The sequence below is a fragment of the Panthera onca genome, chromosome B4 (genome assembly GCF_046562875.1).
Source record: "Panthera onca isolate mPanOnc1 chromosome B4, mPanOnc1 haplotype 2, whole genome shotgun sequence".
NCBI lineage: Eukaryota > Metazoa > Chordata > Mammalia > Carnivora > Felidae > Panthera > Panthera onca.
Window position 1 is genome coordinate 124,387,978 of NC_138345.1, and position 13,397 is coordinate 124,401,374.

A 13,397-nucleotide genomic window follows, 5' to 3' on the forward strand; every position below is an offset into this window, starting at 1 on the left:
GGTGCTGGAGGAGGCATTGTTTGATTGCAAAGGCTAAATAATACACTTGAAAAATCCAACAGAGCTGTGAGTTACCAGGCCTGTCCTGCCTAATTACTAAGAAAGGCACTAAATGAGAGCTTAATACTTTGTTATCTTCCCACAACAAAACTGTTTTGAGTTAATCTGTTACCAGCATTCTCACAGTTAGTCAAAAAATCTCAAAACTTGTCCATCAGGTGGGTATATTTATATAAATATATTTGTATAAATTGTATGTATTCGTATAGTGTGCATTCTGCTCCCTTCTGTTTTCTCTTTGACTATGTTTTCTGGTTAGTTATTCAAATGTAGGTAGTTACCACGGAGGATGTATTATGTAGTCAGTTAGTTTTCAGAGAGGTTAGGGCAGACCTCAGCTGACATACAAAATTATTTTCTAGTTTCATAAAAAATTTTGGTTCATTCTTTTGAATAATACTCAGTAAGTACTTAATTGTTTAATTGTATAATTAGTTCATAAAGAAAGATCATGTCTAGTTAATTTGCTTTTTGCAGCACCTAGGCAACAAGTTGACTTTAAGTATTTTCATTTTAAGATCTAAATCTGTGTAAACTTAAATCCTCACCAATTTCTCTCAATGATCAACTCCTTTCACTTAAGCAAAAATTATGTTTAAAAGTCTTTTAGATATCAGTTTCATGACCTGAACACTTCAGGTTCCCCATTTCTTATCCACAATTCCCTTTTCCTAAGGATTTTCCATCAAATCACCTTTCTCAGAGCTCATCCCAATAAGCTCTTAAACAATCATCCCTCTGGTTTTCTCATGTTCACCCCGACACCACTCTCTGCCATTTTGCTGTGACCTCATGCCAACTCCTCCTTCCTTGAACGCTCATCAGAACCTGGGAGGACACTCTAATCCCATCTATGGGGATCACAGACCTTGACTACTGATTTGTACTGAAGAAGTCTCTTCTCATTTGAGCTAGCCCTGCCACTTTTACAGAAATCATTTCTCATTTTTAGCCCTTGATTATCCTCATCCACTGGGCTCCCCATATCGCTTATTTTGGGTTCCTAATGTTTCACAATAACTCACTGCCTTCTACTAGATTACCAAACCCAGGTAAATTATTCTCTCTCCTCTAAACTTCCTTCATTCAATCCAATCTCCTTTATTCAGCTTTTCCACTTCTATACTTCCTACCAAATTGTTCCTAACAGCCAGGAACAATTCATCTCATTCAAAAGGTGATGATAAAAGTATACCACCTCAAAGAAATCTACCCGGGGCACCTGGGTGGCTGAGCTGGTTAAGCGACCAACTCTTGATTTTGGCTAAGGTTATTGCTTCTCGGCCTTTTGGCTAAGATCAAGTGTTGACTTTGGCTCAGGTCATGATCTCATAGTTTATGAATTCAAGCCCGCATGTGGGGCTCTGTGCTGACAGCGTGAAGGCTGCTTGAGATTCTGTCTCTCCCTCTCTCTCTCTACCCCTCCCCCACATGCATGTGCTCTTTATCAAAATAAACACTTAAAAAAAAAAAAAACTACCCAAATTAATGTAGGATTAAAGGTACAGAGAGGAAAGAATAGTCAAAATTTATTGCCAACAATAATTAGCAATTCTCCTCTCACAGTTTTAAAGAGAGAATTTAAAAAAATTTTTAAGTTTTTATGTTATTCTTTGAGACAGCATGCACGTGAGGGGGGCTAGTGGGGGAGAGAGCGGTGGGGAGGGGGGGTGCGTAGCAAGAGACAGAGTGAGAGCGAGAGCGAGCGAGAGAGAGAGAGAGAGGGAGAGAATCCCAAGCAGGGCTCAATCCCACGAACCTTGAGATCATGACCTGAGCTGAAATCAAGAGTGGGACGCTTAACTGACTGAGCCACCCAGGCGCCCCGAGAATTTTTCTTATTTTAAATGAAAGGTATCCATTTGGTTTCCCAATGCCAACTCCCACATGGCACAGATGACACGTTGTGTTTCTTATGATATTTGAATGTATCGCTTGGCCCTCAAAAGGTAAAAAATCAATTTGTAATATAAAAGAAACTTCCAGAATTCCAAATGCACCATCTTGGCTTGGCAGAGGTATATATTTCATGGTATCCAGTTAAGAACGTAGAACTAGGGGGAAAAAAGCATATAAATGTCTTCTGCTCATGTCCCATAGCTAAACAAGGAAAAGGAACCATTCCACAGTAACAATTCTAAAGAATGAAGGTGAGCCCACTTAATAACTATCCCACAGGCTTTACAAGGGGTGAAGTCTCAAATTGGTCCAAACAACAGATGAGCTATAGTAATTTACATATCTCATAATTTTTATCATTGTTGAGCTCATTTAAAGGTAGTTGGAGGGGCCCCTGGGTGGCTCAGTTGGTTAAGCGTTGGACTTTTGATTTTGGTTCAGGTCATGATTTCATAATTGCAAGATCAAGCCCCACATCAGGCCTGAGCATGGAGCGTGCTTAAGATTCTCTCTCTGTCTCGGCGGGGGGGGGGGGGGGGGCCTGGGTAGCTCAGTCAGTTAGTTGAGCATCTGACTTTGGCTCAAGTCACAAACTCGTGGTTCATGAGTGCAAGCCCCACGTTGGGCTCTGTGCTGACAGCTCAGAGCCTGAAGCCTGCTTTGGATTGTGTGTTTCCCTCTCTCTCTGCCTTTCTGCTGCTCATGCTCTCTCTCTCCCTCCCTCAAAAAATAAATAAACATTAAAAAAATTTTTTTAATAAAATTAAAAAAATAAAAAATTCTCTCTCCCCCTCTGCCCCTGCCTCACTCTTTTTCTCTTTCTCAAAAAAAATAAAAATAATAAATATAATTTAAGAATGGTTTATTTAGAAGGATACGTCAAAATCAAGCTAATGATTCAACTAAAACATATCCCAGAGTTAAGCCATTTCTACTTATCGAGAAAATGTTGACAGAATAAATATGTGTGTCCAAAGAACTATGTGTATTGCATAAACAAAGTACAGTTTATTCTGCCAAGTGCCATCAGTTAGATTACATCTAGTCCCTATCAAACCAACCAACTGAAAAATGAGGAAAAAATTCAACCATTTAACTAGATATTCTGATTAAATTCAGAGCAATACACAAATAGTTTTAATAACACAGGAAGCCAACTATTACCAAAAACATCAGTTAGTGCTACTGTTTGAAAAAACCTGAGGAATAGTTGGGTGGCAAACAAGTTTAATCAGAGAACTCTGTTTTGAAGTTGAGAAAGCGCTTTTCAACAACAAAACAGTTTATTTCTCCTACTCTGTCTTCAACATTTCTTACACGTATCTTATTCAAAAATTACCACTTAACACTCTCTCCTTCAATTGACAAGCTATTGACATTCATTAATTTCCTGCAAACTCCTGCTGAGAACATCACCTTCTCATCAATCATTCATGTATAAAGTCATAAGAAACTTTAGAAATAATAGCTACAGACAGCGTTGCTACTGAAAACCAGTATTTTTCTTTTCTTTAATAAATATTGAAACCCCCCCCTTTTTTTTTACTTCAGCAGCAAGGAAACTGATAGCTATAGTTAAAATTCAAGTCTATGATTAATGTATTCATCTTAATGTGATACTCCTAGTTTTATTTTCTCTAGTACTAGTCTTGTAATTCTTTTTTTAAAAAGCCAACATTTCTTGTAGGTGTTGTTTTTTTATAAACTGACTCAACACCTCTGTGTAAAAGATAGTGTACATAAGAATAAAACATAAATAATGCATTTCCTTAGCAGTGTTCTCTGGCACTTGTAAGTCTAAAATACCTAAATTTAGAAAGTAAGTAATGACTTCATCAGCATTTCAAATTAGTAAACATTTTTCCGAACTCCTACAAAAGTATACTTTCATACTTTTCCCCCATGACACATCCTTATATTCTTACAGAGAATTCAACCCTGAAAAGGTAAACCCACTTCTAGACCAACATAAAATATACCATCAACTCTGTGTATAATTAAACTAAAAATTGAAAATGAACTCTTTCAGAATTTTAAGGTACAGAAAGGATGCCAATGTCCCAAAGTTTAAAAGAAAAAAAATCCCATTTTTAAGAACAGAGAAAGGAAGAAAAAAGCTAATGTGTCAAAATTTAAAAGAAAAATGAAACTTTCTTTTTAAGAAAAGAGAAAGGAAAAAATGATTTGCCACAGATAAAGTCAGCATTTTTTTTCTACATTTTAAGACCAGGAGTATTCCATAATTGTCACAGTATCTCATTTTAACTATTTACTTAAAGCACTTCTACTCACCCACAGCTCCCCCCTCCCCCGGCCCCAGATCTCAGAGGTGAAGCAGTGAACTGACGGGCAGGCCATATTACATTACCTTCCAAAGTGATAAAACAGCACAGCTCCCTCGCAGAGGTGTTCCTCAGGTGGCAGCCTAACACCACCTTCCCTCGCTGGGACACCTGCACAATGGCACCGCCCAGAAAGATCTTCTACCTTCCCAGGCTGTGCTTTCCCTCAAGGGTGCTCCCTGGTACATAGCGCTGTGAAGTCAATTCAAGTGCACAGACTCAGTACAAGAGACATACACAGATGAGGTAAACTACAGGTACACGGTGTTATGTTACTTGATTATCTTGGCAACAAAGTGAAACAATGGCCTAACTCAATCAAGTCTCTTCTCTACCCTTTGGTCAGGGCTGTGTACCTTTTTACTCAAATACCAGCTGGGCGGGGGCAGGGCGGGGGACGGGGAAAAAGTTTGGGGGAGGCTCTGGGTCCAAGTTGAAGTTCAAGCTAACTATACTCAAAGCCACCTAAAAACCAGCCTAGTTGTCATGATGGTCTTTGCTCATAAAAATATCCTGACTACCCTTCCTTCTTTCCCTGCTCATTTGAAACTGTTCTTCTAATTCCCACTAGCATAGAGGGAGGTTTTTTTTAATTATTTTTCTTTTTTGGTCTTCAGTGCAAAAAAAAAAAAAAAAGAAGAAGAAAAGGCAAAGATACACAAAAATTGTTTATTCTGGAAACCTATCATTCCGAGATAATCACTGATGACATAGTGGTATATAACTTTACTATATTTTTATATATATATATATATATATATATATATATATATATATATATATATTCAAAACAAAAATAGGCTTATATTGTACATATTATTTTACATCCTGCCTTTTGCATTTCATAAAATATCCCCCCAAATTTCCTTATCAATATTATTCTACTGAGTTACTATTAATGGTTACTTACAATTTCCTCTTTCTGAAATTCCTCAGAGCTCTGAAATTGCCTCTTCCTTCCTACTTCTCCCTCTGCACTCATCTCTCAATAAGAACAGCACAACCAAAAAGCAACAGCCTTCATTTAAAGAACACAACCTAAACACTGCCAGATAGCTGACAAACGGTTGCATTCATTTTCCATAGCCATGATTTCATTTATACTTTATACTTGTTACATAATTGTGGATGAATAACTACGTGTGCCCACCAAGCTCCAAAGCAGGGTCAGATTACCAAGTCTATGGCGGGTCTCCCTCATAATCCATCACATATAATTCAAAATGACAGTAACTCCAGGGACTCCTAGGTGGCTTAGTTGGTTAAGTGTCCCGACTCTTGATCTCAGTTCAGGTCTTTTTCTCAGGGCTGGGAGTTCAAGCCCTGCACTGGGCTCCACACTGGGTGTGGAGACTACAGTAGTAATAATAATAATAATAATAATAATAATAACAACCCCAAAGTAAGAGTCACAAAAAGGTATTATTTTTCCCAAGACTACCTCACTGTTTCTTTAAAAAACATTAATTTTTTTCTCTCTCTTTTGGTACTTCCTTGCTAATGCTCAAACACATGTTTGGATTGCCTAGTAAGCACTGCCCCCAGGGTTGAGAAAGGGATAGGTTTGTTCTAAAGAGTAATAGCATTTAGAATTCAGATTACAAAATCTATTCACAAAATCCCATACCTGAGTATACAGAGTTCAGTCAAGTACGTTTTGAAAAGGAGAGAATATTAACTGTCTGTTCAAAGTTGTAGACCCGATGTGGAATCACTGGCAAATGCGTTATGCTGTGTTTGAAACTGTACAAAGCTTACCGAGATATTTACTATGCTTTCATTAAACGGGTTAATTAATAACAGGGCTTGCACTGAGTGATTTTACGGGGACATTTCAAGTGACTCATTTAGCAAATCTCCACACTTCAATTACGAGAGATGAGCTTCTTACAAAAACTTAAATGTCAAGAAGTGTCCACCCGCCAATGATATTGACAGTAGTTAAGTCAAACTGCTGTGTCTTAAATCCTGACTTTTACTAGCTGTGGGATCTATGCCTCTAAATCTCCGTTTCCTCATGAAAAACAAACAAACAAACAAACAAACCTCCCTAACTGGGTTTTCATAAAGATTAAAGGACTTAATACACGTAAAATGCTTACATCGGTGCACTGAGTCTTCAAAATATGTTTAGCTAATTATCATTATGCATCATTAGTTTTATAGTTTATAAAAGGTTCAAAACCTAATATTCCACCTCTTTCTCCCCATACTAGGGAATATACTGTACCATACAATCACAAAAATATTATATATTGCTAGGTTGAACCCCTGGCTTATAACTTTCAGATCAACTGTTTTGTTCCAATTTTCTCTAAAAAAAATAAACTGAGGGTAAATATTTATCTTTTATACAACTTATCCAATCTTGCTTTTAATTACACTGCCACTATGCTATAAAGTGGTATGTGTGTGTGTACACAAATATTTATATATGTATATATATATATTGACCAGTTTGTACATACACTAAACAGTACACGTACTGAACAATACGGGTCTTCAGGAAACCAGTACTTTAAAAGAAAAAAAGAAAATGAAAGCTGAAATAGGAAGTAGCTCTAATATTGTTGTTAAGTTTACACACCATACCTGATGTATCTTTCATTTTTAAAACGATATCTAAATAACATTTTTACAGTTTACAAGGAACACAGACTACCTTAAACCACACCGTAAGGTTTATTCTAGACTGAAAACTAAGTCTACTCAACCAGAACATGAAGCACTAGAAAGACAGAATCCATCATGAGTTTGCCTGGGGTTATTTTGAAACCTTATCATCTGCGAATGCTAGAGTACAAGAGTTTTCTGCTTTAAAAAAAAAAAAGAAAAGAAAATTCAAATGTTATTAAACATTCTTTGTTAATTATTTATCTAAAAACATAGAGGAAAGTGGCAGAGTGTGAAGAAAATAGCAGACAGCACTCTGGACTCGCACATAGTCTTTTTCGAAAACCTGGGAGACAGACATGTTCATACCCTGCAGTTTGAGAAACTGAGTCTTGAAGAGGTTAAGCAATATGCCCAAGTTGTAAAGTTAGTAAGATAAAGATACAGGACTTGAATTCATGACTTGCTGACTAACCAGCTCATGACAAGGAAGATGCTACAGGCATTCTCTGTGTTATGATCCTTCTGTCCCAGAGCGGGCCATGGGGGACAAGGACTACAGAACCAAGATCCTTCCAATACTCGTTCTCAACTTTGCTCATGCCCAACACTGGAATCCAGTAAATTGGGTTCAAGTTATTTTTTAACACAGCTGATGGTTCAAGAATGAAAGCAGCTCCTTCTGAAGTCTCATCCCTAACTCACAGGTGAATTCTCTGCATTTTCTTCTATTATTCAATTAATAAGTTAACAAGTATTTCCTGAAGACCCAGAAATGTAGCTGTATCGTAAATTGCCCTTTTATAAGTCACATATAAAACTGCAGAAAAGGAAGAGACCACTTCTATCTTAGCAGTACCTGCCCCCTCCCCGCCAAATGCTCTTTCTTTGCAAAACATTATTGTCCTTATTTACACGAAGGTCATCCTTTACTAGTTTATGAGCTTTTGATACAAATTCTGCGTATTTCCTATTCAACATTAGTCAAAATGTAGATGTTCACTAAATACCTGTTGAAAGAAGGAATGAACTAAACAATGGTGAACAAAACCTTAAAGAACAGGTAAGATTTAGGTGCGCCTGTGTGGCTCAGTCGGTTGAGCATCCAACTTCAGCTCATGTCATGATCTCACAGCTTGTGGGTTTGAGCCCCACCTCGGGCTCTGCACTGACAGCTCAGAGTCTGGAGCCTGCTTCGGAGTGTATCTCCTTCTCTCTCTGCTCCTTCCCTGCTCATACTGTCTCTCTCTCTGTCTCTCTCTCTCTCTCTCTCAAAATAAATAAACATAATAATAAAAAAAATTTAAAGAACAGGTAAGATTTAGAGAGATGGGAAAAAAGGTAGTTGGGGGAGAGTGCATTCCAACAAGGTGACTGGTTACCATCCATAAAACTGCTGGGGAAAATAGACAGGTCTATGCAGAACATTCATGTCACTATGTAGCAAAATGGTGAACTGGGTAAGATCTGGAATTCCTTAGTAGGGTGTTTAGGACTTCCTTTTCTTATTTATTTATCTATCTATCTATCTATCTATCTACCTATCTATTTATAGCAAGCAAGAGAGAGGGGCAGAGAGAGAGAGAGAATCCCAAGCAGGCTCCTATCTATTTATTTATTTTAGCGAGTGGGGGGCGGGGAGGGGGCAGAGAGAGAGAATCCCAAAAAGGCTCCACCTCCATGCCCAGTGCAGAGCCTAGCGTGGGGCTTGATCCCATGACCCTGGGATCATGACCTGAGCTGAAACCAAGAGTCAAATGCTCAACCCACTGGGCCACTTAGGTGCCCCTAAACATTTACTTTTAATGCAGAGCAATTATTTGTTTAAATTCAACCCTATGTGAAATCCCTATATATAAAACAGGAACAGACAAAGCAGTACAGAGTGAAGCACCCTGCTTCCCATCCGCTAGGTCTCTACCTACCTAACTTGAGAAGACCCAGAAGCCCCTCATGAGAGCACAATTTGAAAAACACTGGGTTGAAGAAAGGTCTGGAAGGGCAGATACCAAAGTGCTCAGAGTATTTATTTCTAAAGAACCAGGTTGGCCTCGGTTGTGGGGTAGGGTAAGGAAGGACTTGAAACACCACTTTCGCTTTTTAAATCCCGTATATTTTTATATTATCTGTACTTTTGCTTATATTGAGCACTTTTTTTTAAAGTTTGTTTATTTATTTATTTATTTATTTATTTATTTATTTATTTATTTATTTTGAGAGAGAGAGCAGACACGAGTGTGAGCAGTGGAGGGGCAGAGAGGAGAGAGACAATCCCAAGTAGGCTCTGCACTGTCAGTACAGAGCCTGACTAGGGGCTTGATCTTGATCTCACAAACCACAGGATCATGACCTAAGCCGAAATCAAGAGTTGGACCGTTAAGTGACTGAGCTACCCAGGGGCCTTTATTGAGCACTTTTTATTTTTTAATTTAAAAAGTAATAAATAAGAAACCATTGCTCTAAAACGGCACTTTTAATGGTTAAATTTCAAGTGCACTGCCACATTGTAATGAATCATTTCCCTATAGCAGGGCATTTTCTTCACTAAACTACATTGCACCGAAAATGAACATCTTGGTGCATAATAATTTCCCATATTTAGAATGATTTCCTGAGGATAAATTTATACAAGTTAGCAGCTTCAATTTAGGTTCTACAATGCACTGCTTAAAATAGGACTCTGTAGAACATAAAAATACAAGACTCAGTAAGTATTTTTAAAAAAGCCATCCCATATTAGCAAAATTAGATCCTAGCACTCATGTTTAAGCTACATAAAATCTAATTTACAAAACTAATTAGCCAAGTTTCCCCATCTCAAAAGTATATTAAAGAGAAATTTGAATCAGAACTTGAAATCTCTCTACCTTTCATGAATTTTTCATAACTTCTCTTGCCACTTATCGAAACCATACACTTAAAGAATTTTTCCTTCACAGTTGGGTTTCACAATCTAATTCTGTGAAGTCACAGTACTGTGACAGTACAATCATTCTCTGGCAACAAACTGACATCATTAAATTCTTATTTGTAAGTTCTTTGGGTGTATGGATGTTCTATTTTTACTTCTTCTAAAACCAAAATTTATTCTCTGTTGCCTCTCCACTAAGCTCATATGATTGATACATTTTAATCTAATTTATTCTCTTTGTTCCTAACCATCTTTATAAAACTGTCTTCTGGTGAGTGCTCCGAAAATGCCCATCCAAACAAAATATAAATGACTGCTAGATTGCCTCCTCGTATGAACAATCTGTCATTGCTCTATAGTCCTTGGGAAGAAAAACTCCCAGATCAGAAAGTCTCTTCTTTTTCTTCTCTCTGCTACTGCTTTAGAATAACATTAGAGTACTTTTTGTTAAATATTATCTTTTAAATAAATCAATATGATTCTATCACTAACATGATTCCAAATGAGAAAACAAGAATTGTTGGGGGGGGGGGGGATGGGGAGAGAAAGAGAGAGGGAGAGGGACAGAGGGAGAGAGAGAATCATAAGCATGGGGCTTGATCCCACAACCCTGGGATCATGACGTGAGCTGAAATCAAGAGTCAGACACCCAACCAACGGAGCCACCCCAGGCACCCCCCAAAAAAGAATTTCTAATAAAACCTTTTTCTTTTTCCAAAAGCAAGTATTATTAGAAACATCAAGGTCATTTCTACTACCATGTAACAGTTCTAATACACAGGATACTTAGACTCTATCAACAAAGATTTACTTAATCCCTACTGGGTACCAAGCACTAAGCTAAATGCCAGAGGTTCAACATGAGACAGATCTTTCCGTCAGTGCAAAGGCACTTAGGCAGACAATAAGTCTTTATGAAATGGGAGGTTCCAGTACAAAAAATAGAAGAAAGATTCTTTAGAAAAAATAGATTAGAACCAAATTTGGAATACCTGTAACACTGGGCCAAGGAATTTGCGGTTTGTATTTGAGTAGAGAAAGACCAGGCACTCAGAGGTATCTCTGGAAAATAATTAATCTAATCAGACCCTTTTCAGTGGCTTCTCATTTCCTCTAAAATAAATCCAAATTCTTGGGGTGCCTGGGTGGCGCAGTCGGTTAAGCGTCCGACTTCAGCCAGGTCACGATCTCGCGGTCCGTGAGTTCGAGCCCCGCGTCAGGCTCTGGGCTGACGGCTCGGAGCCTGGAGCCTGTTTCCGATTCTGTGTCTCCCTCTCTCTCTGCCCCTCCCCCGTTCATGCTCTGTCTCTCTCTGTCCCAAAAATAAATAAAAAACGTTGAAAAAAAAATTTAAAAATAATATAAATCCAAATTCTTTAACAAGGTTAACTAAATCCTGTATAATCATTCCCATCCACCTTTGCCTGTGGTCACACAGGCTTTTTGTCTCTTTCCTCTATTGCAGACATTTTCAAACTTTACATATTACAATCTAGTAACTATGTGTGACACATTTTCTTTTTTAAAAGATGCAGATCACAGGGGCACCTGGGTGGCTCAGTCGGTTAAGTATCCAACTTCAGCTCAGGTCATGATCTCATGGTCCGTGAGTTCAAGCCCCACATCAGGCTCTGTGCTGACAGCTCAGAGCCTGGAGCCTGGTTTGGATTCTGTGTATGTCTCTCTCTCTCTGACCCCCCCCCCCACTCTCTCTCTCTCTCTCTCTCTCTCTCTCTCTCTCTCTCTCAAAAATAAAATAAAAACATAAAAAAAAATTTTTTTTAATAAATAAATAAATCAAAGATGCAGATCACAATCCACTAAATTGAATTTACAATCTACTGGTAGCTGCCCAGGAGCCTGCAGTTTGAAAAATACTGCTTTAGTATACCACCCTCTCTCTCCCTTCTTGGCCTTTCCGTATGTTCCTTTTTCCTGAAACTCTTGCTCATCCTCACTCTTCCTTTTCACCTGGCTACTTCCTATTCCACTTTGTGACCTTGGGGCTCAGCCATCACTTCCCCTGACACTCTCAGATTGGGTCCCCCTCTTCTGGTCCCAAAGTACTCTAAGCTTTCTAACATTTATTATGCTTTATTGTAATTGTTTCTGCACTAGCTGTCTCTCTAGGCTGTAAACTCCATGAGAGCAAGGACCCTTTCTTGTTCACTGCTGAATCCCAAGGGCCCAGCCCAGTGCCTATTAGACACTCAGTAAATAAATATTGGAGGAGTAAAACAAGTTAGGAAAAAGACTTAATAATCTATACATTTAACCATACAATGAAATGATCACCCACTTAAAAAAACTCTTCCAAGGAAAACATGACCTCAGCTCCAATTTTATAAATGATTAATTTCCTAGGCTAGTCTACGAAACGCAAGAGGATGGCTGCTTATTTTTCTAATGACAGCAGAACCTTCACTCCTCTGAGTAGGAGAAATGGGGATTGAAGGGGGGCCATGGAAGGGACACTTTTCTCTTACCCCAGCAGCAATTCCTTGGAGAAAGTGATTTTCCTAAGGGCTAAGATAAGAATAAAGGTCAATATTCCAGACAGGCCCCGCCCCCAAGCTCTCACTGGCTGTCTGGAACTTGGACGCCTTCAAAGAAAGTTTCCTTTCCCATTCCAACTCCTAGAAGGTAAACTTCCTGATTCAGGACTTTCCCTCCCTGCAGGTGAGACCTGTACCTTAAGTGCTACAGTTGCCTCTAGGTAGGCAAATGAAGAAGGAATAGAGAAAGCAGGGATCTAAACTAAGTTTTCCAATCCAGCTCTACCAGAAATAACAAACTATTTTAACAGTATTTTCATCTTCATCTGGTTTCTTTACTCTGATCTCAAGAAACCGGAATCTGGAGACAGAAGGGGTGTAATTGGCACACTGAAAAGCTTACACATGCACAACAGTCATCGCAATCTGACTTCAGGGTCCTAGGAGGAGAGTAGCATGGAGAAGCAAGGTGGGGAAAAGGGGAAGAGGAATGGAATGAAGGAGAAAAAGGTTCTTCCACTTGTGCTATTTAGAATTTCTCTTGGGCAAAAATATCTCGATATATTGAATCTGTCTTCATATCCTACAAACTTCCCTTCCAAATTCTCATTCTTGCTTTTCTTGACTCTTCTTCCAGACCTTTTATGCTGTCCAAAGATCTCCATTTTCAACACCCACACTTCTAGAAATACAGCAAGTTTTGCCAAACCCGCAAAATGTTCCATGATCTCATACTACTTACCTCTCTTATCCTTCTTCAAGTCAAAATTCCCATTTCCTCAGTGTAGCTGATCAAGGGGAAAGCAATCTGAATAAATCCATTCACATTAAGATAGAATAACTGATTGACAGTCCTAGCCTTTGAACCCTACTGGAGATATATATGACTTATATATATTAAAACACATACAGTATTTTTAAGTTACAGAAATCTAACTACAATAATCTCAGAGAAAAGATGAGAGGTACCTAGAAGTCCACCATAAAGGAGGCAGGGTCTGCTCTGACCACCATTTCCCAGGGATCATGTCCCCAAATTGTTCCCACTTTTCATTGTCCTCGACTCTCAGTCCTTAA

General features: G+C 38.5%; 1 protein-coding gene across 4 annotated transcripts in view; it reads right to left on the bottom strand.

Annotated features, from left to right (window-relative positions):
* SLC41A2 (solute carrier family 41 member 2) overlaps positions 1-9,873 on the bottom strand; it is a 119,593-nt gene extending 109,720 nt beyond the window's left edge. Inside the window, exons 1-2 of one of the 4 annotated variants that reach the window (XM_078449531.2) lie at positions 9,782-9,870; positions 4,328-4,493 (exon numbers count right to left, since the gene is read on the bottom strand). The gene's annotated coding sequence lies outside the window, so the exon portion shown is untranslated. Of the gene's footprint in view, positions 1-2,553; positions 2,681-4,327; positions 4,628-5,928; positions 6,038-9,781 lie in introns of those variants that run through there. The other 3 variants (XM_078449532.2, XM_078449533.2, XM_078449534.2) reach the window with 3 other exon arrangements.
* Positions 9,874-13,397: the final 3,524 nt, after the last annotated feature.